We start from the raw sequence: 26,569 nt of genomic DNA, 5'->3' as shown, positions 1-26,569 counted from the left end.
TTTTTGCACAAGGAAGGAAGAAAGAGAGGGAGGAGGGAGGAAATAAGCATAATTAAATGCCTAGTATGTGACAGACACTGTGCTAAGCATTTTACCAATATTAGGCTCACACAGTTACTGTGTGATACACTGTGCTACCTGGTTGCCTCTAGGCAAGCAATAATAATAAGGATGTTTTCTATCATAAGCCTGCCTATCATCTTCTCTTATTTTCATCAAGGGTACCTTTGACACACGTGTAGATCATTTTCATAAAGGAGTTATTGATATTTTCCTGACACCCGTTTTTTAACAGCAATATCATCCAAGTGTTTTTCATTCTTACCTTGTAAAGTGATTCCTCAGTACTTTCAGTTTTATGTGACCTCCAGGAAGCATTTCTTCTCTGTTCATTGTTTGATTTGATCCAGCCTCTTCTAACCTTTGCCTACTTCTACTTTTGCATGGAGTACATCAGGAACTGAGATGTTAAGTGTCCAAATGTTGTGTTTCTATTTGCCCTAATGAAGAAAACAGACCATTATAGAAATATTGACAAATCTATTCCTTTTTTTTCCTTCTGACAATTTCATTGGGATGATATATCTTAAATGAATTTACATCTAGTCTTCTAAAACTTATTTTTATTTATATTGCTTTTCAATGTTTTATGAATCCATATTGCTAGTAAACTACTATTGTCCCCCATAGTCTTTTAAGAAATAAATCTGCATTCTAAACCAGTGTTTCCTTTGGTTGCCATGTTTTTCCACTTGGCAAAGAGATCAAGCACTGGCTAAGGCAAATTTAAGGCTCTTTTTGTTTCTTCATTGGATCAATGGCTTTACTTTACCTATAGGGATAATCAATGGCAATAATTTTGTATGTTTATTTTCAATTTTTCAGCATAGATAGATTCTTTGAATAGATTAAATTGAAACTATTATGACTGTATGATTGTACTCAGCCATAATGTAGTTAACATGTATATATGGGCAACCAGGTGGCAGAGTGGATAGAGTGCCTGACCTGAACTCAGGAAAACTCATTTTGGGGGAGTTCAAATCTGTTCTCAAATACTTAGTCTGTATGTTCCTGGGAAAGTCACTTAGCCCTATTTACCTCAGTTTCCTCATTTGTAATATGAATTGGAAAAAGAAATGGCAAACCACTCCAGTATTTGTGCCAAGAAAACTCAAAGTAGGTCACAGAGACAGGCATGACTGAACAACAAAATCACATATGTATATATGATGCGTTAAGGTTGAGTTTCTGTATTAGCTGGTATTATTGTTTTCATTTTATACATGAGGAAACTGAGACTGAGAGAGGTTAGGTAATTTTCCCAGGATAAAAGAGCAAATAATGTTGGAGACAGGATTTGAACTTAGGTTTTTCAAACCCCAGGTCCAGCATTTTGTCCATGATATTATCTACCTGCCATCTTCATTCTTTCTTCCAATTTGATGTTAATTTTGGCCTTTTCTATAACTGATGGTCTGACTGTACACAGGTAATTCTGGTATGACTTTCTCATTACTGAAATCCAAGAACTACAAAACTCTTCAAGCATAAAATTTACCCTCAAACTAATGTAATTTTATTTGTTAAAAATTTAATTGATATCTTTTGCTTTTACCTCTCCTACATTTTCCTTTATGTTCTTTTGCCTCTAAAAGTGCTATCCTTTTTAACAATAGATGCTTTTAAAAAGGGAGAAAGAGAAAAAAGAAAAAGTGAGAGACGAAAAGAAAAAAATCAGCAAAAATGGATCAGTATAACCAAAAAATCTGACATTTTCATTTACTTCCTCTTTTATTTCTCAAACCTACATCATTATTTCCAACATAGTTTTGCCTTCTTCCCCTGGATCCATTTTCTCACTGAAATCATCTAATAGTAAAATGATATTGACAGTTTAGAGGATTTTGCCAAGTTTCTCATAGAATTTCTCTGCAGGAAGACATACAATGATAAACAAGAACCTTGCCCTCAAGAAGTTTACTAATTTGCTCCATTTAGCCTTTTTTGGTTTTGCTTTAACTTTATTTACTGGATAATCAGACAGAACCATGGGAATGAGATTTGATTTGTTAGCCATTGACCATGCAGCATCTATGGAGTTCGGAGGACTGAGGTTTACAAGCAGGATGCTTTGATTGGTATTGAGAGTGAATTCCTATCCCCAAGTCAAATAGCTATCTAGGGCCAAGGACTTTGAGGCAGCAACACACAAAGCAGTTTAAAAACAACAACCTTAGTCTAGGGTCTTTCTTCTGCCTTTTGTTGGTATAGAAAAATCATAGATTTAGCTATGCACTAAAAGAGCATCAGTCTTTCCCTATTCAGGAAGATAATTTCTAGTGATCACATTTCAATAGATGGAGATGGGAGAAGAAAGCCAGTAAATGTCCCTAAAGAGCAAAAGCTCAGCCACATAGAGAAGACAGTAGCTTGGCAACCACAAGACCCACCCCTGACAAAGACTTCCAGAAAAGACACTGTCAGAATGGAAATATGTGCCCAGTACAGAACAACAAGACAGCATCACCAGAAAATATTGGCGTCTGCCACAATGTAGATATAAAATATCCTAGTTATATATGTGCTATAACCACGCATGACCTACATGTGTATCTTCCACGTTTGTTCAGTAGTCATATGAGTTATCTGGGTATCCACTATTTGTGGGTAAAAAGAGTATACTTTTGGGAGAGTATACCTCATGTGTATATGGTAATGTTTTTCCTTGTCACTTCATTTGCTATACTCTTTGAATAAATATTATCTGTGTTGAACTAGTAGTCATTCTGGAGAATTGGCAAAAACATGAAAACAGGGAAGAGGAGGCTATACTCTAGCCACAAACCTGAGGTTGTTTTTCTGGAATGAAATACCTATATGAAATGAAAGAGGAATGCCACCCAACAGCAAGAGATAGAAAGAGAAATCCTATTTAATCCTATTTAAAGCTAGGGTAGACACTATAAAATATTTGGGATCCTACCTGTCAAAACAAACCCAGGGACTACATGAACACAATTACAAAACACTTTTTATACAAATAAAGTCAGATCTAAGTAAATGGAAAAACATCAGTTGCTTGTGAGTAGGCCAAGCTAATATAATAAAAATGACAATTCCTCCTAAATTAACTTACTTATTCAGTGCCATACCAATCAAACTATCAGATAATTATTTTTTACAGCTAGAAAAAATAATATCAAAATTCATCTGGAAGAACAAAAGGTCCAGAATATCAAAGGAAATAATAAAAAGAAATGCTAGGGAAGGTGGCCTAGCTCTATCAGATCTAAAATTGTATTATAAAGCAGTAAGTATCAAAACCCCTTGGTACTGACTAAGAAACAGAGGGGTAGACCAGTGGAATAGATTAGTTACTCAGGCCACAGTAGTCAATGAATATAGCAATCTACTGTTTGATAAGGACCCCAGCCTCTGGGATAAGGACTCACTGTTTGACAAAAATTGCTGGGAAAATTGGATAACAGTGTGGCAGAAACTAGGCATAGACCAATGCCTGACAGCATACACAAGAATAAAGTCCAAATGGATACATGATCTAGGTATAAAGATTGATACTATAAACAAATTGGTGGAGCAAGGAATAGGGTATTTATCAGATTTAAGGAGAGTGGAAGAATTTTTGTCTAAGTAAGAGTTAGAAAACATTATGAAATGCAAAATGGATAATTTTGATTACATTAAATTGAAAAGTTTTTGCACAAACAAACCCAATGCAACCAAGATTAGGGGGGAAGCAGAAAACTGAGAAAGAATTTTTGCAACTAGTGTCTGTGATAAAGGCCTCATTTTGAAAATATATAGAGAACTGAGTCAAATGCACAAGAATACAAGTCATTCCCCAATTGGTAAATGGTCAATGGATATAAACAGGCAGTTTTCAGAAGAAGAAATTAAAGTTATCTGTTATGATATGAAAAAATGCTCTAAATCACTATTGATTAGAGAGATGCAAATCAAAACAACTCTAAGATACCACATCACACCTATCAGATTGGCTAAAATGACAAAACAGGAAGATGATAAATGTTGGAGAAGACATGGGAGAGTTGGAACACTAATTCATTGTTGGTGGAACTGTGAGTTGATCCAACCATTTTGGAGAGCAATTTGGAACCATGCCCAAAGGGCTGCAAAAATGTGCATACCCTTTGACCCAGCAATATCACTTCTAGGACTATATCCCCAAGAGATCATAAAAATGGGAAAGGGTCCTACATGTACCAAAATATTTATAGCAGCTCTCTTTGTGGTGACCAAAAACTGGACATCAAGGAGATGTTCATCAGTTGGGGAATGGCTGAATAAATTATGGTATATGAATGTAATGGAATACTACTGTGCTATAAGAAATGATGAACAGGAAGACTTCAGAGAGGCCTGGAAAGACTTATATGAACTGATGCTGAGTGAAAGGAGCAGAACCAGGAGAACGCTGTACGCAGCAACAACCACAATGTGCAAGGACTTTTTCTGATTGACTTAGTATTTCATTGAAATGCGTGGACTTAACGGTCTCTTAAGGCAAAATGCCTTCCACATTCAGAAAAAGAACTATGGAATTCGATTGCAGAATGAAGCAGATCTTTTTTTTTTTTTTGTATTGTGTTCTGTTTTCTTTTATGATTTCTCTCATTCATTTTAATTCTTCTATGCAACATGACTAAGGTGAAAATATACTTAATAGGAATGTATGTGTAGAACCTATATAAAATTGTATGCCGTCTCAGGGAGGAAGTGGGAAGGGAGTGGGGAAGAAGGGGGTGGGAGGGAAAAAAATCCAAGATATATGGAAGTGATTGTAGAACACTGAAAACAAATAAAATTTTAAAAATTAAAAAAAAAGAAAAAAAAGAAAAGAAAAGAAAGCAGAATGCCAGGAAGAGGGGAAGGTTTGGAAAGGGATAGGAGACAAGAGTTCAATGTTAGATATGCTAATTTTAAGATATTTCCAGGACTTCCAGTGTGAAAGTGTTCAGTAGGTAATTGGTGTCATGGAACTATAGCTTGGGGAAAAGAGTGAGGCTAGATAAATACAAAAAGTCACCTGCATAGAAAGGATTGTTAAACTGGGAGCTGATTAGACTACCAAGTTGAAAGAATACAGAGAAAGGAAAGAGGAAGGTTTAAGACAGAAACTAAGGAAATATGCATAGTTAGATGTTGCAACATGAATAATGACCCCACAAAGGGGACTAAAAAGGAACTTTAGATAGTAGGAAGCAAATCAAGAGAGAGTAGTGTCATAAAAACCCAAAAAGGAAAGGGAATTCAAAAGGGGAGGCTCATTTTATATTTACAATAATTCTGTGGGGTAAATAGTGTCAGGATTTTTGAGGGTCATAGAGGTTGTGATTCACTGAAAGTAATAAATGGCAAAACTGAGATTTGAATTCATGTTCTACAACTTCTGGTCCACTATTCTTAGACAGATGTTAACTCCACTTACCAGCATTTCTCAGATGAAAATTATTCGCACGTCTCATTCAGTCCTAACCAAGGGCCAATCACGTAACAAGCATGGCAGCCTAAATCATAAATCAGGCAGAGGGGAAAATCACTGGACTGATCTAGCACGATATCTTTAGTGAAAATATTTGGGGCATATTACAAACACCAAATTACTGGTTCTATGCCTTCTCTCTTTCAAAACATTTCTGGACTGTTGAAGCAATGTAACTTCAGAACAATTAATTATTTTGTAAATTTTTTATTCATTTTAAACTTAAATACAAAACTAGAAAAAATTTTAAAGCATTTTCATGTATGCAACAGAATATAAGAGATGATTCAACATAAAACAATAAATTTCCATTTCAAGAAAACCTATGTAATAAATACTACTCATTATTTTCAAAACTATCCACTTTTCTTTGCTTCCTTGTAAGTTTTCTTTTGTTCTCTGCTGTGCACCTTTTATTTTTTCCCCCTTCTTCCCCTCCCACCCTTGCCCTAAATACACATATATGTAAGACCAGTCATCTCTTTCTCTGGAGGTAGACAGCATCTTCATTCATCAGTCCAAGTCTTTCCATATTTATCTATATTATTCAACTCATCATTTCCAACATCACAGCAATATTCTAACACAAACACATACTATCTGAAAGATTGTCCATGAAAGTGTTTTTCTGCATTCCCTTTACCCTTAGCTGCATTGGTTTTATTTATGCAAGAAATTTTTAATTTAAAATAATCAAATTTCTCCATTTTACACTTCAACAATGCTCTCACCTTATAATGTACTTTAAAATCCGATACTGCCGATTCTCCTTCTTTTACATCTTTTTTCCCCCTGGTTAGAATAATTAATTCTTCATTTTGTGTTCCTGTACTTTTCTAAAGTCAATCTCACTAAGTACCACCCAGAAAGAAATAGTTTAAAAATAAAAATAGGAAGATTATGCACCTATCCCATCATGTACAACACTGAGATCACCAGAAATTTCCTTGGCTCAAGTCTGTCATCTTTTGAGGAATCCTACAAATGAAACCAAAGCTCTGGGTCTTAAGGACCAATTATATGCAATATTTAATTTTGTTTATTACTATCAACATTAATATTTACTGATTAATATTTTTTAATTTATTTTTCAATTCTACAAAAATAATTCACTAATAACTCATGTATGTTCATTCATTATTCTTTAATAAAATGTTGTCAGTCAAAATAATATTTAGTGAGATCTGTACTACATAATTTTTATGAATATTCTTGTACTTATCGAGTTTGGGGGGAAGGAAGGCACTGAATACATTTGTCAGCAAACCCATATAATAATAACACCTCCATAGATTTTCTCTGACCTTCTCTATTTAGTGCTCTGTATCTAAAGAGGGCAACTAATCTGAAGACAAGGTTGATCTTCAGAGACCTTGTAATTTATCTTTCTCCATGATTACAATTTCCAATCTAACTAGCAGTCCCACAAATTGAACTCGGATCCACATGATCAATAGCTGTGTGTGACCCATTAGACATAGGTAGGTTAAATCATTCTTATAGAGAGACTATCCAAATGAAAGGCATACAATTACCATCTAGTTAACATATATTGAAGTCAGTAATACAAACATGCAAAATAATAAGCTTACAAGCCTATCTCAGGTTCAGTGATTATGGTATCAAGGTTCTCTCTCTAATATTTTACGTATACGTTGATGCTAAGTGATTATTGTTGCACCTAAGTCAGTCGTATTTGGACATAAACTGGATATATGCCAGGGGATTGAGATACATTGAGATTGCATTGTTTGGATCCTACATGTACAGACAGCCAAGGTAACTTTAATCCAAATAATTTAAGAATTAGTGACAATGGATGTATTGCTTTTATTATTTGCATCTATATTTTTGAAAAGCCAATACAATAATAGATTCCTATGAGTCTATGAGAAAGAGTACTGAAAAGTTGAGAAGGCTAGCCTTTCACTTCCAGGCAGCAGTGAGAAACATTTCACAAATTCAGCTCCCATAATGAAAGAAATCATCCTTGAATCTAACTTAAATCCCATATACACTAGTTTAAACCTGGACACAATTAACTAGGAAAAACTTTATGATTCAAGTCAATTCAATTCAACAAGCATTTATTACATACATACCAAATGTCAGGCTAAAGATACAATGGCAAAAATGAAATAGTCCCTAGACTTAAGAGGCTTATAGTATATGTTTCAACAATGTCCATAATAGGATTATAGCCTCCTGGTTGCATTTCCATTTCTGAATCTTTATGATATGCTTACTTCTTTTTCAATAGTGTTATACTGATGTTTTACACTCTGTTGTTTTCTATGACCCCTGCATCATCTTCCACCACATTACAGCATAGCAAGTCCTTAATCCTTCTTCATTTTGTATCGGTGCTATGCACTTTTCCTCTCTGGATGGACTGCTCAGTGTTTGTTTTTCTCTTTTGGGTTTATCTCTTGGAAACACACTCCTGATGCTCAAAGTACCTTCAGATATGGATAGGGGATTCACTTTCCCCAGAGCCCCATCTTGAAGCAATGTTATGGGTCACTGCCCTGCCTGCATATTGTCTTAATTGGGAAATCCCATTGCCACCTCAAGAAAAAGAAAATGGTCCAAAGAAGAAGTGGAAGCAACACCCTATAGGATATTCAGCCCACCCATAGCTATTTAGGAGAAATGTTCTATCCACACTGAAGTGGTCACATTAATTCTTATCAGCGGAGCAGGAAAATGTGGGATAGATAGCTGGGAAATCTAAGCTCTCTCCATTAGAGAGAAAGGGTAGGGGAGGCTCTTCTCTACCTTTTATCCTTCCTTGACTTAAAGGAAAAACCTTGGCTCATCCCCTTTGTACCTGACAACTTCTCCTGGATAAAGATAAAGAAAAATCTAAATAAGACCCACTTTTCAGTCCTTCCATTTTTAGTGCTTTAGCTTCCATTAGCCTTTTCCTGAGTGACGTTTTGATGTGAGTGCTCTCTTTCTTTCCATTGGGGCTCCAATTATTTATCTCTTTACCTAGGAATCGTTTGAACCACCCTGCTGCTTACAACTGAAGTCTTTTAAGCTAGACAAAGATTAGCCTGCCCTTACTTGCATCAATTAATCAATGTGGGCTATTCTGGCAGTTTTACCTTTGAACCTTAGTGCTTCCAGAGTGAATTCATAAAGCATGATTTGTGGTGTGGTCTTCATTTACACAGCAATAAGGACATTCCTCTATCTGGGGGCTTTGATAAAGTGTCAGAGGAAACAGCAATCCATGCAGAGAAAAAAAGGCACTGATTGTCTTAGGCTAGAATTGATTTGTTACCTTGAACAATATACCAGAGGACAAGACAATTGAGCTGTGAAGTAAGCTTCATCAGTCTCTAGATTCAGCCTGATTGCTGGCAATGTTGCCTCTTTGGTGTTATGGGCTAGGACAATATTAAATAGTTTTTTTTTGAATGCTTGAGCTTCTCAAAGGCTGTCCTATGTGAATGTGGCCATGCTGCATGTCGATAATCCCTGATAATGAAAGTCATCATTGCAGGAAAAGTGTTTGTCAACTTTTCTCCTTGAAGCTCCATCACTACCTTTTTATCTGCTCCAGTTTGCTTTATATGGAAAAAATAACTGAGAAATGCTAAGAACACTGCAGTGATATATACTATAAAGGACTGGATATACATAGATTCATAGCAATTGCAAAATACCTCACCATCACCAAATGGGGAGAATACAGATTTCTATGGATTTCATTGCCATTATGGATACCCTCAACTCCCTTAGGGATTGAGTGAGTGGCTGTCTAGGAGCACAGAAGATTAAATCTGGAAAGGATTCTAAAAATCATCAAGTCTAACCCTGCTACTTTATAAAGAGAGAGACTGTGACTCAAAGAGATTTAGAAATTTAAGGTCATGTTGGTTAGAAATAGAAACAGAGAAGAATACAGAGTTATTCTGACACCTAATCCAGGGCTCTTTTCACTGTGACATCATTATAGTTAGTAGGAAGACATTTAATTCAATTAAGCAAACATCTATAAACTCTTGCTATGAGCACTGTTCTAGTCGTCCCTAAATGAAATAATTTTTTTTTTTTAGAAAGACATAGCCTTAAAGAATTGGAAACTGAGGCAATGTCTATCAACTGAGAATGGCTTAACAAGTAGAGCTTAAGGGGGGGGGGTGTGGAGCCCAGATGGCAGAGTAGAAAGATGGACCTGTTGTAGCTCTCACCCCATAGCCCATAAAATACCTATAAAAATGACTCTAAACAAATTCTAGAGCAGTAGAAGACACAAAACAACAGAGTGAAAGAGATTTCTAGTCCAAGAGAGCCTTGAAAGCCAACAGGAAAGGTCTATCACACCAGGCTCAGAGTAGAGAGCAGCCTAGCCCGCGCCGTGCTGTATTGACAGGACTGGAGCAGGTTTAAGGGCCCAGAATCACAGGTAGCAACTGTGATTCCCAGATTTCTCAACCCACAAATGCCAAAGATAGCTTCAAAAGTCAGTGAGAAAGCTCTTTCACCTGGGTGAAAAGGTAATATGGTCTGGCCCTAGCCATGGCCCCAAGGCAGCAGCAGCCACTACCACAGCATTGTCCACTTTTGGAGCCCTGGACCTAAAGAATCTGGGGGAATCACACAGCAGATCTGGGTCTCAGTCCTGAGTGGTAGTCCTGGGATGAGGAGGAGCACTGGCATGGTGGAGCTAGTGGAGGCTCTGGAGAGGAAAACTTACACACAGCTCCAGGGCAAAAAAGAGTGCTTATTGCCGCCAGACCAGAGCACAGGCCAGGAGAGGAGTGAGCTCCTCTCCCTTGATTGTGCTACTTTGGAGGAACTAAGAACTTACAAGTCCCTAGAGTATACCCTCCACTTGACAAAGGACTCAAAAGTCAAGTAACTGGCTGGGGAAAGTACCCTAAAAAGGGGAAAAAATAAGACTATAGAAAGTTACTTTCTTGGTGAAAAGTTATCTTCTTCCATCCATTCGAATGAGAAAGAACAAAACATACCATCGGAGGAAGACATAAAAGTCAAGGCATCCAAAACCTCCAAAAAAAAAAATATGCAATGGTCTCAACCCATAGAAGAGCTCAAAAGGATAGAGATGGAGGAAAAATCGGGAAGAGAAATGAGAGCAATGAAAGAAAATCATGAAAAGTGTGTCAACAGCTTGCTAAAGGAGACCCAAAAAAATGCTGATGAAAATAACACCTCTAAAAATAGACTAACTCAAATGAAAAAAGAGATCCAAAAAGCCAATGAGGAGAAGAATGCTTTAAAAACCAAAATTAGCCAAATGGAAGAGAAGGTTCAAAAGCTCACTGAAGAAAATAGTTCTTTAAAAATAAGAATGGAGCAGATGGAAGCTAATGACTTTATGAGAAACCAAGAAATTATAAAAACAAAACCAAAAGAATGAAAATATAAAAGACAACATGAAATATCTCAATGGAAAAACCACTGACCTGGAAAATATATCCAAGAGAGATAATTTAAAAATTATGGGGCTACCTGAAAACCAGGATCAAAAAGAAGGGTACAGACATCATCTTCCAAGAAATTATCAAGGAAAACTTCCGATATTCTAGAACCAGAGAGCAAAATAGAAAATGGAAAGAATTCACAGGTCACCTCCTAAAAGAGCTCCCAAAAGGAAAACTCCTAGGAATATTGTAGCCAAATTCCAGAGTTTCTAGGTCAAGGAGAAAATATTACAAGGAGTCAAAAAGAAACAGTTCAAGTTCTGTGGAAATACAATCAGAATAACAAAGGATTTAGAAGCTTCTACACTAAGGGATCGAAGGGCTTGGAATATGATACTCCAGAGGTCAAAGGAGACAGGATTAAAACCAAGAATCACCTACCCACAAAAACTGAATATAATATTTCAGGAGAAAAAAATGGAATTTCAATGAAACAGAAGACTTCCAAGCATTCTTGTTGAAAAGACCAGAGCTGAATAGAAAATTTTACTTTCAAATACAAGAATCAAGAGAAACATGGAAAGGTGAACAGGAAAGAGATACCTTAAGGAACTCATGAAAGTTGAACTGTTTGCATTCCTACATGGAAAGATGTTGCTTATAACTCATGAGACTTTTTTTAGTATTAGGGCAGTTAGAAGGAATATATATAAGTAGGTGTGTATGGGTCTGTATGTATGTGTATATTATATATATATATATATATAGGTATATATGTACATGTGTGTATGTGTGTATGGATATATGTGGATATGTGTATATATATGTGTGTATATGTGTGTATGTATGTATGTGTATATATATGTGTATACACACACACACATATACACACATAGACAGAGGGCACAGGGTAAGTTGAACATGAAAGGAGAATACCTAAAAAAAATTTATTGTTGAATGGAATGTATTAGGAGTAAGAGACAGGGAGAAGTAGCATATAGCAAATCATCCCACATACAAGAGGGAAGAAAGAGCTTTTACAATGGGGGTTGGGAGGAAGAGGAGGGAGATGAAAGGAAATAATTGAGCCTTATGCTCATGGTATTTGGCTTAAGGAGGGAATAACACACACTCAATTGGATATGGAAATCTATTTTACCCTGCAGGAAGGCAAGAGGGAGGGGGATACAAGAGGGAAGACAATAGAAGGGACAGCAAATTGGAGAAAGGGATTATCAGAAGCAACACTATTGTGGGAGGACAGGTCAGAGGAGAGAATGGAATAAATGAAGGTTAGGATAGGACAGAAGGAAATGTGGTTAGTCTTTTATATAAACATTATGGAAGCGCTTTGCATTGTTACACATGTATGACCTATATTGAATTGTTTGTTTTCTCAATGAGAAAAGGTGGGGAGGCAGGGAGAGAATATGGAACTCAAACTTTTAAGAATGAATGTTAAAAATTGTTTTAGCATGCAACTGGAAATTAAGCTATATAAGCAATGGAGTACAGAAATCTATTTTGCCCTACAGGAAAATAGAGGGGAAGAGAGATGGAAGAAGGGTGGGTAACAGAAGGGAGGACAGACTGAAGGAAGGGATGGATGGGTGCATGCTGTCCTGGGGTGGGGGTGGAAAGAGATGGGGAGAAAATTTTGAATTCAAATTCTTGTGGAAGTGAATGTTAAGAATGGAAAAATAAATAAATTATATATTAGAATAAAAAAGTACAGCTTAAAATATGATTGTGGTGGAATATTGTTGTGTTAGAAGACATGATAAGCAGTATGTCCTCAAAAAAAAACTTGAGAAGACTTACATGAAGTGATGCAAAGTGAATTGAGAAGAACAGAACACTGTACAAAGTAACAGCAATACTGTATGATGATTAACTGTGAATGACTTAGCTGTTCTCAGCAATACAATTATCTAAGACAATTCAGAAGGACTTACAATGAAAAATGCTATCCTCCTTCAGAGAAAGAACTGATGGAGTCTGAATGAAGATCAAAATCTACTTTTTTAAACTTTATTTTTCTGGTTTGTTTTTGGTCTGTGTTTTCTTCTAAAACATGACTATATGGAGATGTTCTGCATGACTTCACATGTATAATCAATATCATTGCTTGCTTTCTCAAAGAGGGAGAGAATCTGGAACTCAAAAAAATTTTTGATGAATGTTAATTTTTAAAATATATATGTATAATATATGTGCATGTATGTGTGTATACATACATATAATTGTGAAATATTTAATGAAATGAATTTTTACAACTTATGAAAAACAAAGAAATAGTTTTGGGCATCATGGAGTACCTTACCCCTGACTCAATGAACTTCAACGTTCCCTATCACTTCTAGGATCAAGTGTAAAATCCTCTGGCTTTAAAGGTCTTCCCACTACTCCACTCCCCCACTCCCCTCACCTTCCTAGTCTTCTTACATCTTACACACCACACCAACACACACACATACACACACACATATTCTTCAAACCAGTGACACTGGTCTCATTGTTGTCCCTCAAATAAGACACTTTAACTTTCAAATGTAGACATTTTCTGACTTCCCATGTCTAGAATGCTCTCCCTCCTGTCTTCCCTGACTTCCTTCAAGTCCCAGCTTAAATTCTATCTTCCACAAGAAGACTTTGCTGATTCCTCTTAATTCAAGTGCCTTCTCTCTGTTGATTATTTCCAATTTATACATAGTATAACAATTGTTTACACACAGATGTTTGTCTCCATCATTAGACTGTGAGCTCCTTGAGGGCAGGGACTGTTTTTTACTTTTATTTTTATCCCCACTTCTTAGCATAGTGTCTGACATATAGTAGGCATTTAATAAATTTTTATTGACTGACTAGTCTACTGGAAGATAGGGCACATTCACAAAAAAATGATTGGATAAAATAATTCATACTAAGTGTATAAAAGTGGTATAGACATAATAATCCTTCATTAATCATTTATGAGGGAGGGCCATTGGTAACTGGAGGGAAAGAGAAATCCTCTGTCCCCTATATTCCATTTAAATATGCTCCCTAGTTCAGGTTCCCATCACTTCTATAGAAAGAGTTTCATAATTGATTTTCCTGCTTCAGGTTCCTACCCACCCCACCTCTGATCTATGCAGCTGCAAAAATAATCTTCCTAAAGAACACATTTAGCCCTATCAATCCCAGGGCTCAATTTTCTTCACTAATTCCCAATTGACTCTAGGATAAAGCTGAAAGTCATCAAGCTGGCATTTAAAGCCCATTATAATCTGACTCTGCCTTTCCAAACTTATTTCACATTATTCTGCCTCACACATTCTACAATCTAGAATAAATTAATTTATTTACTATTCCCTTTACTCAATATTCCATCTGCCATGTCCATATCTTTGCAAAGGTTTCTCCAATGTCTAGGGTGTGCCCCTCCTTCCTTTCCTCCACCCGAGAATCCTTAGTTTCTTTGAGTAATTCTAGGACCTCCAAGGAGCACTAGTGATATCAGCAGGATGAGCTATCAGTCATCCATGGGTCTCAGGACTGGACTAAGAATATGAAGAGAATTTATTTTCTTTTCCCTTCTTGAATGTAGAGTTTGTCTGGCAGCCACACCCCCTCCACCCTTCCAAGAGTTGACTCTGTTTTTGAACCCAGTGCACCAAAATAAGTCCTGATGGTGCTCACTCTTTGGGCTTCTTGTCGGCTCTGATTTTACTAGGAATAACTTAGTTGCTAATTCTTTGTCATGCATGCAATGCAACATCCATCTTCCCACTTTATCCCCAAAGGTGCCAAATTTGCTATCAGACCCCAAAATAGCTCACACTTTCTCTCTCTCTTTCTTCCTCCCTCTCTCTCCCTCCCTCCTGCCCTCTCTTTCTCTTCTTCCCTTCCTCCCTCCCTCTCTCTCTGTCTCTCTCTCTCTCTTTCTCTCTCTGTCTCTGTCTCTCTGTCTCTGTCTCTCTCTCTCTCTGTCTCTCTCTCTCTGTGTCTCTCTGTCTCTCTCATATTTTGTTTCTAACAATTAAATAAAACAGACACAGGGACATTTGGGGAGGTCTTTCATTGTATCTCTATCACTTAATAGAGTGTCTGGCACATAGTAAACTCTTTAAAAATGCTTGTTGATAGATTGACCCATGGTTAAGTATGATCTGACTGGGTTTTATCATATGACAAAAGCTTAGAAACAACAGTTGCAATCAGAACAAAGGTAAACATGTCCTGGGTCCAAAGACAATCAGGTCCTCTAAACTGGCTCTCTTTTGGGAGAGAGGAGGTAAAGAAACAGTTTCCAAACTGTGGGATACTCTCTCATGGAAGGAGCACCTATTGGTTTTGTTTGTGTGCTTGGGCACTGACCACCCCTCCCCACCCTCAGGAGAATCCCCAGATGCACGGACCAATGGCCAGGACTCCCCTGCTCTGTAGGTCCTTCTGACACTGTCCTACCTACCTTCCCAGTCATGGACTTTCCATGCCCCTGAGGATAAAGTAGGTTTTAGAAGCCCTTCTGAATTATAATGCCAATTGACTCACAGGTTGCTTGAGCTGTGATTTATAGAGAGGGTGCCAACCCAATGTCTTCCCCCAAACTCTGGACTCAGGTCTCTGATGGATGCTGAGATAATGGTTTAAAGGATCTATGGGTAGTCCACTGTCATCATGTCTTCCCTTACATCTTTGAGAAGGATGCTGGTTTTTTATTTAAAGGACCCATATTCAAATCTGCAACTTACTATCTATGGGACCATGGAGAAGTCACTTAGTTTATTCAGTTCTAAAATGAAGGCATTTTATTAGATGATGTTGAAAGTACTTTCCAAATCTATGATCCTGTGAAAGTGAATTGAGGAAAAGGGTGAGAGAAGAGATTTCACATGTAGAGAAGAGTTTGAGCAAAGACATAGGGACAGGAAAGCAAAACTCATGTATGGGAGTGGGTAGCAAGTACTCCAGTTTATAGAAAGGAATAGATCAATATGTCTGGAAAATTAGGATGGCACCAAAAGATTGTCGAGAACCTCGAATGCCAGAGAAAGGAGTCTGAATTTGACTATAGAGTTGACCCAATAAGCCATTGAAGGTTGTGGTTGGCGGATCAGTGATCTCATCAATCCAGAAATCCTCTTTAGTAATACACATTACCACCCATTTGTACCTGTCAAGTCTATGTAATCCCTAAGTTCTCCCAAGAGTTCACCACACTTTTTATTTCATGGGTTGTCATAGCTAAAAAAAGAAAAGATAAAAAGGAAATTCTTCACCAGAAAGTGGCGAGCCTCCTGGTGGTGTGCCTGTAAGCAACGAGTTGGAATGATCTTTGGAAAACAGATCCAGTCAGTTACCAAAGCCATTCTTTTAGCTTTTCCCCTGTGGTAGACCATGCCAGAGCTTGTTCAAGAGCCCAGCATCAAGTCCATAGCACAATGGGGCATCAGATAAGGAAAGACACAACTGTGGAGGAAAAGCCCCAATTACCAGATTTATTAAGGGAGTTGTCTGACATGTTTACACATCTACCACTTCGTTGAGCATATGTTTCTTTAGCTTGTGGCCTCAAAATGGGAAAGATTCTCATCTCTTTTTTTTTTCCAGATGTACAAAAGAGGTTTGTTTTTTCCTCCATAGAAAAATGTTTAAGACAAAAATGATTTTAAGAACAAATACAAGAAATATAAAACACTCAATAAGCCCATGATACTCATCATGCTCAGTGGCAGAGTAAAGAAAGTCTCTTTGTAGGACATTCACTTTGGAGCCCCACTGTCTAAGTAACTGGTCCAGCCCTTCAGACCCGCTGATCAAGGCTTTCTCTAATCCTCAAGTGCAGGACCCTTCTGTTAATGTTGCCTTCCTCTCTGAGAAGCCTCCCTCTTTTGGTCAGCCAAAGTTTCCATTCAGAACTCTGGAATTCTTGATCCACAAGGTAGGCACCACCCTCTGAATTGCCAGAGACCTTAACATAGGCTCTCATTTTTCTCTTTTAAGTCCAGGGTAACTGATTTCATGGTTTAGCTATTGTCCTGTCCTCCCTGCTATTTCAGGGAACTGGTCACACCATATATTTATGAAATTCTGTAAGACAGAATCCCCAGCCTAGAGAAAAAATCTTTTTTCTTCCCTAGCCGCTGTCGTATGGCCTGCTGAAGTAACTGAAGGACCTCAAGACCTCATTGCTGCTGAATTTTCTTTTAAGTGTTGTCTCGTCAAACAGATTGTAAGCTCATTAAAAACAAAGACTGGCTTGCTTTTCTATTTGTATCTCTAGGACTTTGGAGAATGCTTGGCAAATAGTAAGTACTTCTTAAATGCTTTTTCATTCATTCACCCTGAAAAAAATCTCTGCTAGCCATTATGTTTCTTCTGTTATCCACTTATCAGAACACAAAGTCAGCTTATTTTTATCTGGAGGCAAAACTCACCATAATGTACAAATGGCAAACAAACAAAGTTTTAAAAGAGTCGCTGTTCAGTTAGGGTTTTCTAAGCAAATGTACTAAAGTGATTTGCCATTTCCTTCTACAGCTTATTTGAGGAAACTGAGGCAAACAAGGTTAAGTGGCTTGCCCAGGGTCACACAGCTAGTAAGAGTCTGAGGCTGAATTTGAACTCTGGTCTTCCTGATACTAGGCCTGGCACTCTACCCACTATACCACCTAGCTTTCAAAAAGCTTTTTAAAGCATAGAAAGCTCCAAAATGTAAGATAACAAAAGATGATAATGATGGAACTGGGGAGGAGAGAAAAGGGGAGGGGAAGAGATGAGAGGGGAGAGGAAAGAGATCTGATAAATTCATTCAGAATTGCCAGGAGGAAGACACTTCCACACAAACAAGAAGTTCTTTCTGTCCAGGAAGATCATTCTTTGAGTGGATCAATGAGGCAGATCAATAAGGGTACCAACTGTTCACAGTTATAGTCAATCCAAGATAGCAATGCCATTCACTTTCAAATGGCTTCTAACTCTGGTGCATGCCCACATGACAGGTTCCTCCATATGGAGCTCCTTCCTGTTTCATATGAAGACTCCCCTTCTCTTGATCTTTCACTCTTTGCTTACATCTGGGACAACTATACTTCCCAATAATCCCCTACTCTTGATTCTGGGCTATATCCCAGAAATGTACATCAGAGCTGTCAAATCATGTTGGCCACTAAGCAAAACTCCCCACTGAGGTCCTAACGAGATTAAAATGTAATTGGGAAAAGTTTAACCAAATAAATAAAAATGTAATACAACATAAATAATGTTCATTTGTAGCTTTCTAGGTCAATACGCAGTCCACAGGGTTTTGCTCTCATTTGAGTTTGACACAACTGGTGTACATTACATGGTGATGGCATACTCATGAAGGAAAAGAGGAAATCAGAAGAAGCAGCCAGGAACTCAAGGTTAAAGAGTCTACATAATCAACAGTATTGGTAAATGTTTAACAATCAGCTCCTCAAAAAGTAAATAAATTTACCTAAGGCACACTTTTAAATTTAGTCTATATTATTAATATCTCCTCTATCACTTTCTTAAGTCTGGACACCCAATAAAATAAATCAAGTCTTGATTTGTAATATTTACTGATTTCAAAGGTGTAGAAAATTTCACAATCAGATCTCAAGAGACAGTTGGATCTGTCTCCAATTCCACTCCTTGATATATTCTTTACTTTGCAGCAATATGCACTCTCCGTATCTCGCTTTCCATTCCTCTCATGGTCTTCAGTAAACCCAAGGGTATCCCTCTTTGGCTTTGTGGAATACTACTCTATCACAGCATCATAAATTTGGGGTTAGAAGGGATAAAAGAGATCATCGAGCCTACTCCCTTCATTTCACAAATGAGAAAAAGGAGGCCAAAGAGATTAAGGACTGACCAAAAGTCAAAGAGTTAAGTATCCAAGCAAGATTCAGATCTGACTCCAAGTCCAATGCCAACTGCCTGATTTTTATAAATCTTGACCCAGCTAAGATTCATTTCTACAGACAAGCTTTCACATTCACCTAGAGACTCCCGGGCATTCCTCAGTGCACTACCGAGCATCCGTGTTTTACAAACATAAAAAATGAAAAATCCAAATTGTAAATAGTTATCTTTTCTCATTCACATTCTAATTTGATTTCTTAATCATTTTCTGTGGAGTGATTTATACTATTCTCAAACTCTCATTCCAAAGATGGCTAACTAAATTTCATATTTCCTTCAATCCTTAAAATAGGAGAAATATCACCAAATACCAAAATCAAATACTCAGTGATCAACATACAGAGTGAATCTCATTGGGCACTCTCACACTCCCAATGTAAAGTCAGTCCTTCAATTTGCTTTCAAAATCAGAGGAAGGAATTTCTCTTAAGTGCAGGTTGACAAATCATGAATACACACCCGACTTAGGAAAGGAGAAATGCCCTGATCATATTGAACCCTATCTCTAATCACAGGTTTGGCTTTCAAACTTTTTGACTATCCATCTTTCTTTTACCTTAGTTAAAAATGTAATTGGCACTTTTTAAGAAAGACTTCAATTGCATTATTGCAGCACTTAATGAATAATACATGAGGATTCAAATAGAAAGGCATTTTACTTACAATACATGATTTTACTATTGGTTCAAATAACACTGGGGAGGAAAGGGTGTGTGCGTAAAAATTAAGTGGAAAATCATGTGGAGCCAAGCAAATTTTAGGCTTGGTCAGGCTCCAAATTTAGGAAAATTGTTCAAAGAATTAGGGAACTCTGAAGGCAGTAAGGTTCATCTATCTTTTCAATTTTCTAAACTTTTCTCTATCACTAAAATTAGTTCTGGCAGAACCAATAGGAGAGTGGGGAGAGAGTGCTGAAAAGTCAACCCCAGACTTCATGGAATAAGTGATCATTTAATAAACCAGTCTGGAATGTATGGAAGGACATCTTGATTCCAACTACTTGAAATATTTCTGTTTTGTGAAAGCATGTGTGTCTAACCAGAAAGCACCTTGGATTTGAAGTTAGGGAACCTGAGTTTGAAGCATGGTCCTGTTTCTTAGCACCTGAGTGACTATGGAGACACTATGATTTGCCTTCTAGATCTCAGTGTCCTCATCTGCAAAATGAAGGGTCTGAACTAGATGAAATCTATGCTCTGTCCCATCTTGAAGCCTATAGGTCTGTGATCCTATCCATTTCTGGAACTAAAAGGACTTCACAGAGAATCAGATGAACTGGTTCATTTTGAGAGCAGAAAGTCTTTTTATATGTTATGTTTAAGTGAATGTCATTTAGCCCAACTGGAGACACACAGTGGAGCACAGAAGGGAAGGCAGGGATAACGATGGTACAAGGCAGCCTGCTGGCCTGCACACTGGGACCAGGACAGACACCTCCAAAGCTGGCCGGGGAATAAAGAAGGCTAGGAAGAGATACAATCAGTAACGTTGTCAGGAAGCCTGGGCCACCAGCCCAGGAGAATATAAGATCCTTGAGGGTGAGGACTATTCCATTTTACCTTGTTTCGCAGTGATTAGGATAGTACCTGAAATGTAGTAGACACTTAATATATGCTTGTGGAAGTAGGTAAACAAAGATTTGCACAGACCAAAATACAGCATGCACACATGTGCACATGCACCCACACCCATGCATAAACACACATTCAACAGAGAATCTTGCTTCTGATCTACATTCAGAGTCAAGAATTGGGGCCAGGAGGATAAAGGGAAATTACTTTTTTGCTTAGCTAATTTTTTTTCCTCAGAGTTATTTGCATATCAGTCAAAAAGTGTCTTAGGAGTGATCTGTTCTTCATAGCCTCATACTGTACATTATTCATCTTCTATGGAGTTAAGGGGGGCAGGGGGAGCAGGAGAGGGAGATAAGGAAATGTGGGTGGAAAGCAAAAATGGGTTTGGGGGATGCAGGATAGCCCTCAGAGCTTAAACAGGAGCTATATGGATTTTTCTCAAAGTAAATTAGGTAGTATGGGGCTTCAACAGACTTTCAATCAGCACCAAAGGTAGTAAAAGAAGACAGCCTTACCTGAAGGCACCCTCTCTGATTTTTGAGGTTGTTCCTAGCAAGATGTGGTGGCTTACAGCTTCACTAAACTAGATGCCAACTTGTCCTTGTCAAGGTACAGCTTTTGTGGTCCTATGCCTTAGCATACAGGAGCTAAGACTGCCAGAGGATAACCCTAAAGAGATGAAACACAAAAGGCAAAGAGTACTCAATAACCCATCAAGAACACATAAGGAGAGCTACTTTGGAAGAGGGTGGGAGGCAGTTTATTATAGATGCAGTATTGAAATGATGAAGGAAACCCCTTCTCCATCTCCAAGAAGGGGTTGTTTGGCCTAGTATTTTTTTTAATTTATTCACTAATGAGAAAAGACAGTGTGGGACAGTGGAAAGAGTAATGCAGTAGTGCTCAAAAGACAAAAACGTAAGCTATCCATAACCAATGAACAAAGGTTCCAAATACTAATATAACAAAAATGCATGCTAAAAGAATTCTATAGTACTACTTCAAACACATCAGATTGGCAAAGATAACAAAAAGGGAAAATGAAGATTATTTGGAAGAAAAGTTCACAATTTTTTAATTAGTAGAGTTATAAAGTAATCTAACCATTCTGGAGAGTAATTTGGAATTATCCTCAAAAATTCACTAAACTATACAAAATCTTTAACTCAGTGATATGCCTATACCCCAGAGTATTCAAAGGAAGAAAAAGAGAGATAGACAGAAACACAGAGAGAAGGGTGTATATATACATATATATATATATATATATGCACTTTTTATAGTAAAGAACTGGAAACAATGAGTGTTTCCATCAGTTGAGCAATAATTGAACAAATTATGGAATATGAATGTAACAAAATATTATAGGGCCATAAGAAATGGATAAAGGGAAGGAAGCAAAGAAACATGAGAGTACTTGTATGGCTTGACATAAAGTGATCAAAACAAGGAGAACAATTTATATCAAAGGTTCCTAACCTGGGGTGTGTGTGTGTGTATATACATATACCCTAGATGGTATGAGAAGCTTATCAAGGAAATATGGGGAATATTTTGTAAATAACTATATGGTCCTTTTAAAATATTACAAAAGTAATAGTGTCAATAAAATTTTAAAAATGTAGATTGGAGAGAGAACAGTAAGAAGGGAAGCAGAGATGGAATGAAAGGTAAGAATAGAAGAGTGTCATAGGACAAAGGAAGGAACGATTCCTCCTGATCAAAAGAAAGTTAATGAGGTTTGAATAGAAAACTCTTTTCATATTGAGGTGTCAAAAATCAGCAAAAAAATACTAGTGAAAGATGAGCTAATTGGTCTATGCAGTAATGAGAAACTGCAAATTAATTTCTAATAAATGAAATAACAAAATGTTGATCAGTGAAATTACAAAATTTTCCATTCTTATTAAACATGCTCACAAGACTTTAATCTCGTTTATGAAAACTTACCTCTGTGAATCAGGATTCTCAGTCCTGCTCTCAATCAAATCTAAAGAAAAAAACTGGAGATGGAAAATGATACATATATGGCACAGTGGATAAAATGGAACTGAATTCACACTCTACCTCAGACACTTGTTAGTTTCATGATCTGGAATGAATCATCATCACTTTCAGACAGAGTTCCTTAACCTTTGACATGATGACAGCACCTAAAACAAAGATCGCTTTTAGGGTCAAATGAGAAAATAATTAAAGTGCTTTGTGCATCTTAAAGCACTATATAAACGTTCACTCTTAGAAATGTTATTATATGTGGATATTTCACCCACATACACACAAAAAAGCCTATCCTGAGAATAAAAGCTTTGGTTGACAAGAAACAGAATCAAGGGTCTCATTTATTTGACTGTTCTAACAAACCTTCGATAAATTTATGATACTAAAAAATATTAAGTATTGATTTCTTCTTTTTTCTTTTAAATAGTATTCTATTTTTTAATTACATGGAAACATTTTAATCAATCTTTTTAAAATAAAATTTTGAGTTCCAAATTTTCTCTCTCTCTGCCCCCTCCCTCCTCCCTAAGACAGTAAACAATTTGATAGAGATTATTGTGCATATTGATTTTTTTAAGAAAAATTAATCTCCATTGTATTTCTTTTGTGTATCTGCATAGTAAACTTTAGAATTTATTTCCTTTTGCATTAAATGGGAGTATAGAAGAATTTGCTAAAAGCCAAGGGTGTACCAGTACCAAAAAAAAGTTTGTGAACCACTGATTTATACATAACTGCAACTTATAAAGGAAGAAAACATTCAAAGACTCAAGAACTCTGATCAATGCAACGACCAATTATAGCTCCAGGAAACTGATGAGAAGACATGCTTCCCCACTATTGGCAAAGAAGTGATTTCTCTGTTGCTGAAGAATGAAGCATATATTTTCAGACACAACCAATACGTGAATTTGTCTTGTTTGACTACTTATTTATTGCAAAACAAGATTTATGTTTTGCAGGGAGGAGAGTTATAGGGCAGGAAAAGGGGCAGAGGAGTGAAAGAGATTTTTTAAAAAGTGTCAGCAAAATATTTAAAAATACACAAAGGAGAGCAGAAAGAAATTTAGGAAAGGATTAACAAGCAAGACAGTGTTGATACTGTGTTAATTTAATAGGTAGTTTTAAAAAATTATGTGCAACAGAGACTCACAGTATCATATACAAAACTTTTTTCTGTTCCTCATAAGTGGAAATGTTCATATTTGTTGATATTTATAAAGAAAGAGAAAATTGGAAGGGGGAAGTCAGCGGGTAAGAAAGAGCAATGGACTTGGATTCCAAAGACCTATATATTTGTAACAAGTGTGTAAAAGGATCAGAGGGCTTGGAATTGGAAAGGGTTTTAAGAGATGATCTGATACATCTTCCTGCCTTCAGACACACAGGTAAGGTATTATTCCCATTTTACAGATTGAATAACTGAAGTCCAAAGAGATTAAGTGAAGAAATAGACACTAAGAAAACCTTGCTGAGAAGGGGGAAAAAAGTAAAGTCTGAGAGTTCCTTAAAAGGAAACTTTTAGGACCACTTATTCAATAAGTCTTATACAATCAAGTTTTATTGAGTGACTAGTACCAAAGAGGTGACAGCCTGTGTCCAAGGGTTCCTGGAACTAATGAAATCATAAATCTGAACTGATATCACACACACACACACACAGAGCATTTTATCAGGTACTAGATGTACAACACAGACAAATAAGATGGATCTCTTTCCTTAAGAAATTAAAAGAATCAGAGATTTAGAGCTAAAAGAAAGCTTGTAAGTGATCTGATTCAGTCTAGTTGAGGATGAATGACTGGGAGATCATCTAGTCCTTCCAGGTGAGGAAACTGAGGTCCAGAGAGTAGTGACTTGTCCAAGGTCACACATATAGGAAGCACCAGAGGCAGAATTTAAGAAGACTCTAGCCCCAAGCCCAATTCCCTTTCCACTACATCAACCTGCCTTGTAACCAAGTGATAGTGTGAGACAAAAGGATAATGAAGTCTTAAGTATGGCGAGTCAACTAAATCAATGACCCAAGGAGTATACAAAGTCCAATGCCGAACCACCTTTCCTTTTATCTAAAATCTGTGTAAGAGATATCTTTGGCATTATAGTGAAATCCATAGAACCCTCTGTGAAATAATTTGTTTTTAATTAATTTAACTAATAAATGAAGAAAATAGAAGTTTCCAGTCTGAGGTTAGTGAAAAGATAGAAGTATAAATAGATGATAGATAGAGGTGTAGATAGATGATAGATGTACGTGTAGATAGATAGAAGTAGAGACAGATGTGTGTGATTTGGCCTTCATTCTCAAAAAGGACCTCATCAGGGAGATGATGACATGACTTGCAATTCACTTTGATTTGAGTGAGAGAAGGCTGTGCAAAGTCACCCGCTTCATTTTCTCCTCCAAACTCACCTGGGTCCAGTGGCCAGATAACAGTCAGGATGAATGGAGAAAGCCCAGGATACAGTGGGAGACCTTGGCCCAGAAGACAGACAGATAGATACACAAACAGACGGACAGAGAGATAGAACTATTTTTCCCCATACAAGTTCATAGACCCTCTGTCCAAAGACCCTAGGTTAAAAAACTGCCATCCTAGAAGACCTTTCACATTAACAGGGAACAAACTATCATTTGTGGCCCCAGGTGTGGCAGCAGTGAAGTGCTTTAATATTAACAGGTAATCTCAAGTTCTGCACTTGAGATATGCTTTCTTGTTCTCACCATCCCCTTGGTGATGCTGTAGTAATGAAATCCTTATGCAAATAAAGCATAAAGCTTTCTCCCCCTTGAAGCCAGATCTTCTCACAGCAAAGTAACTACCTTTGTTCCTGAAGAAATCTCTTCAGATGTCTCCCCCAACAGTGGCTGAACTAACAACAGAAGTCAGACACATGTGCTGAGGGACCATATTCCCATGCAGTCACCTGAAAGGAGATTTAACTGGGAGCTGAGTCCTCAGACTACATAGATCTACAAAGTAAACAGGAGACAAAGGACTTGATAAGTATCTACAGAGAAAAAGTCTTAAGTAACAACTGAGTACTCATTAATATCAAGCCTTTTGTTCACAAGTCACCAAAATCACTCATAAAGAATAGTGTATCATGTGTAGACACACCAAGTTCTCCTGAGATCAACTAAAGCAGGAGGAAATGGTACTGGAAGTGTCTCCACCTAGAATTCTGACTGTCCTGAAGCCATTATAGATGACAATCTACTGGTCCATTTAAAAAGAAAAAAAACACTTTCCAAAATAGTGCTCACCCCAGCTCCACTCATCATCCATTATATTTTCATTCTTCACTCAAATTCCTTTGGGAAAAAAATTAACTCCCTAGGTATGTTTAAGTCAAACAGACCTCTCTGATTTAGATTCCCTATAACTATGGCAGTGAGACAGATGAAAACCTGGAAAGAATTTCTGGGTAATTAGTAATTGATTTATTAATTAGGCTAGCAAATCATCAATAAATTGATGGTCAGTGGTTTCTCTTGGTAACCAAAGGTAAACCATGGAGATCACTGAATTCTTAAATACATTTAGAAAAGAAGGTGCCCTTGACAGGTGGAAAATCAACCATGATTGGTGAACAATTAGTGAGGGGTAGACTTTCAAGTGAGGAGATGAGCTAAAAGTCTTCAGCTCCTCCTACTGATAATGTGACTTGATCATGCAATTCAGCTGCCTTCAAAATCCTGGACCAAGGAATATATCTCTACCAGACTTCTCTGGTTGGTTTTCTCCTTCCTAAACTGGGGTACCCTAGACCACAATGGGAGGGCTGCAAGCACTTACTTCCTAAGGGCAAGAATTCACCTAGATTCAATTCTGTTCATTCTACTTGAGTAGGGTTCCCCCAAGATCTCAGAATACAGCATGTACCTGGAGGATTTGAGCAGTCTCATCTCTCAGCAACGTGCTTCAGAGACGGACCCACTGACTGCCTCATCTACAGGGACTGGTCTCTGAATGAAGAAACAGAAAGGAAAAGCCTCAAACCTAATTTAATAATTGGTTATTAATAAAATAGAAAAATATTAACTTCTCTCAACAGTCATTTTATCATTAGAACGCTTTGTCTCTTGGCTTTATTCTGTGCATAGAATTCAGACTAACCAATAATTTCTATATTGTTCCTGTAAATGA

The 26,569-nt window shown here is 37.2% G+C and overlaps 1 long non-coding RNA gene across 1 annotated transcript; it reads right to left on the bottom strand.

The window, feature by feature from the left end:
- Positions 1-22,570, bottom strand: LOC140509084 (uncharacterized). The gene is made up of 4 exons (XR_011968561.1): positions 22,485-22,570; positions 20,933-21,086; positions 5,474-5,552; positions 1-500 (listed from the first exon to the last, which is right to left on the bottom strand). It is a non-coding gene; the product is annotated as an uncharacterized lncRNA (long non-coding RNA).
- Between the last annotated feature and the right edge of the window lie 3,999 nt (positions 22,571-26,569).

Source organism: Notamacropus eugenii, chromosome 5 (genome assembly GCF_028372415.1).
Source record: "Notamacropus eugenii isolate mMacEug1 chromosome 5, mMacEug1.pri_v2, whole genome shotgun sequence".
NCBI classification, from domain to species: Eukaryota; Metazoa; Chordata; class Mammalia; order Diprotodontia; family Macropodidae; genus Notamacropus; species Notamacropus eugenii.
This window is presented reverse-complemented; position numbering and strand designations above follow the sequence as displayed.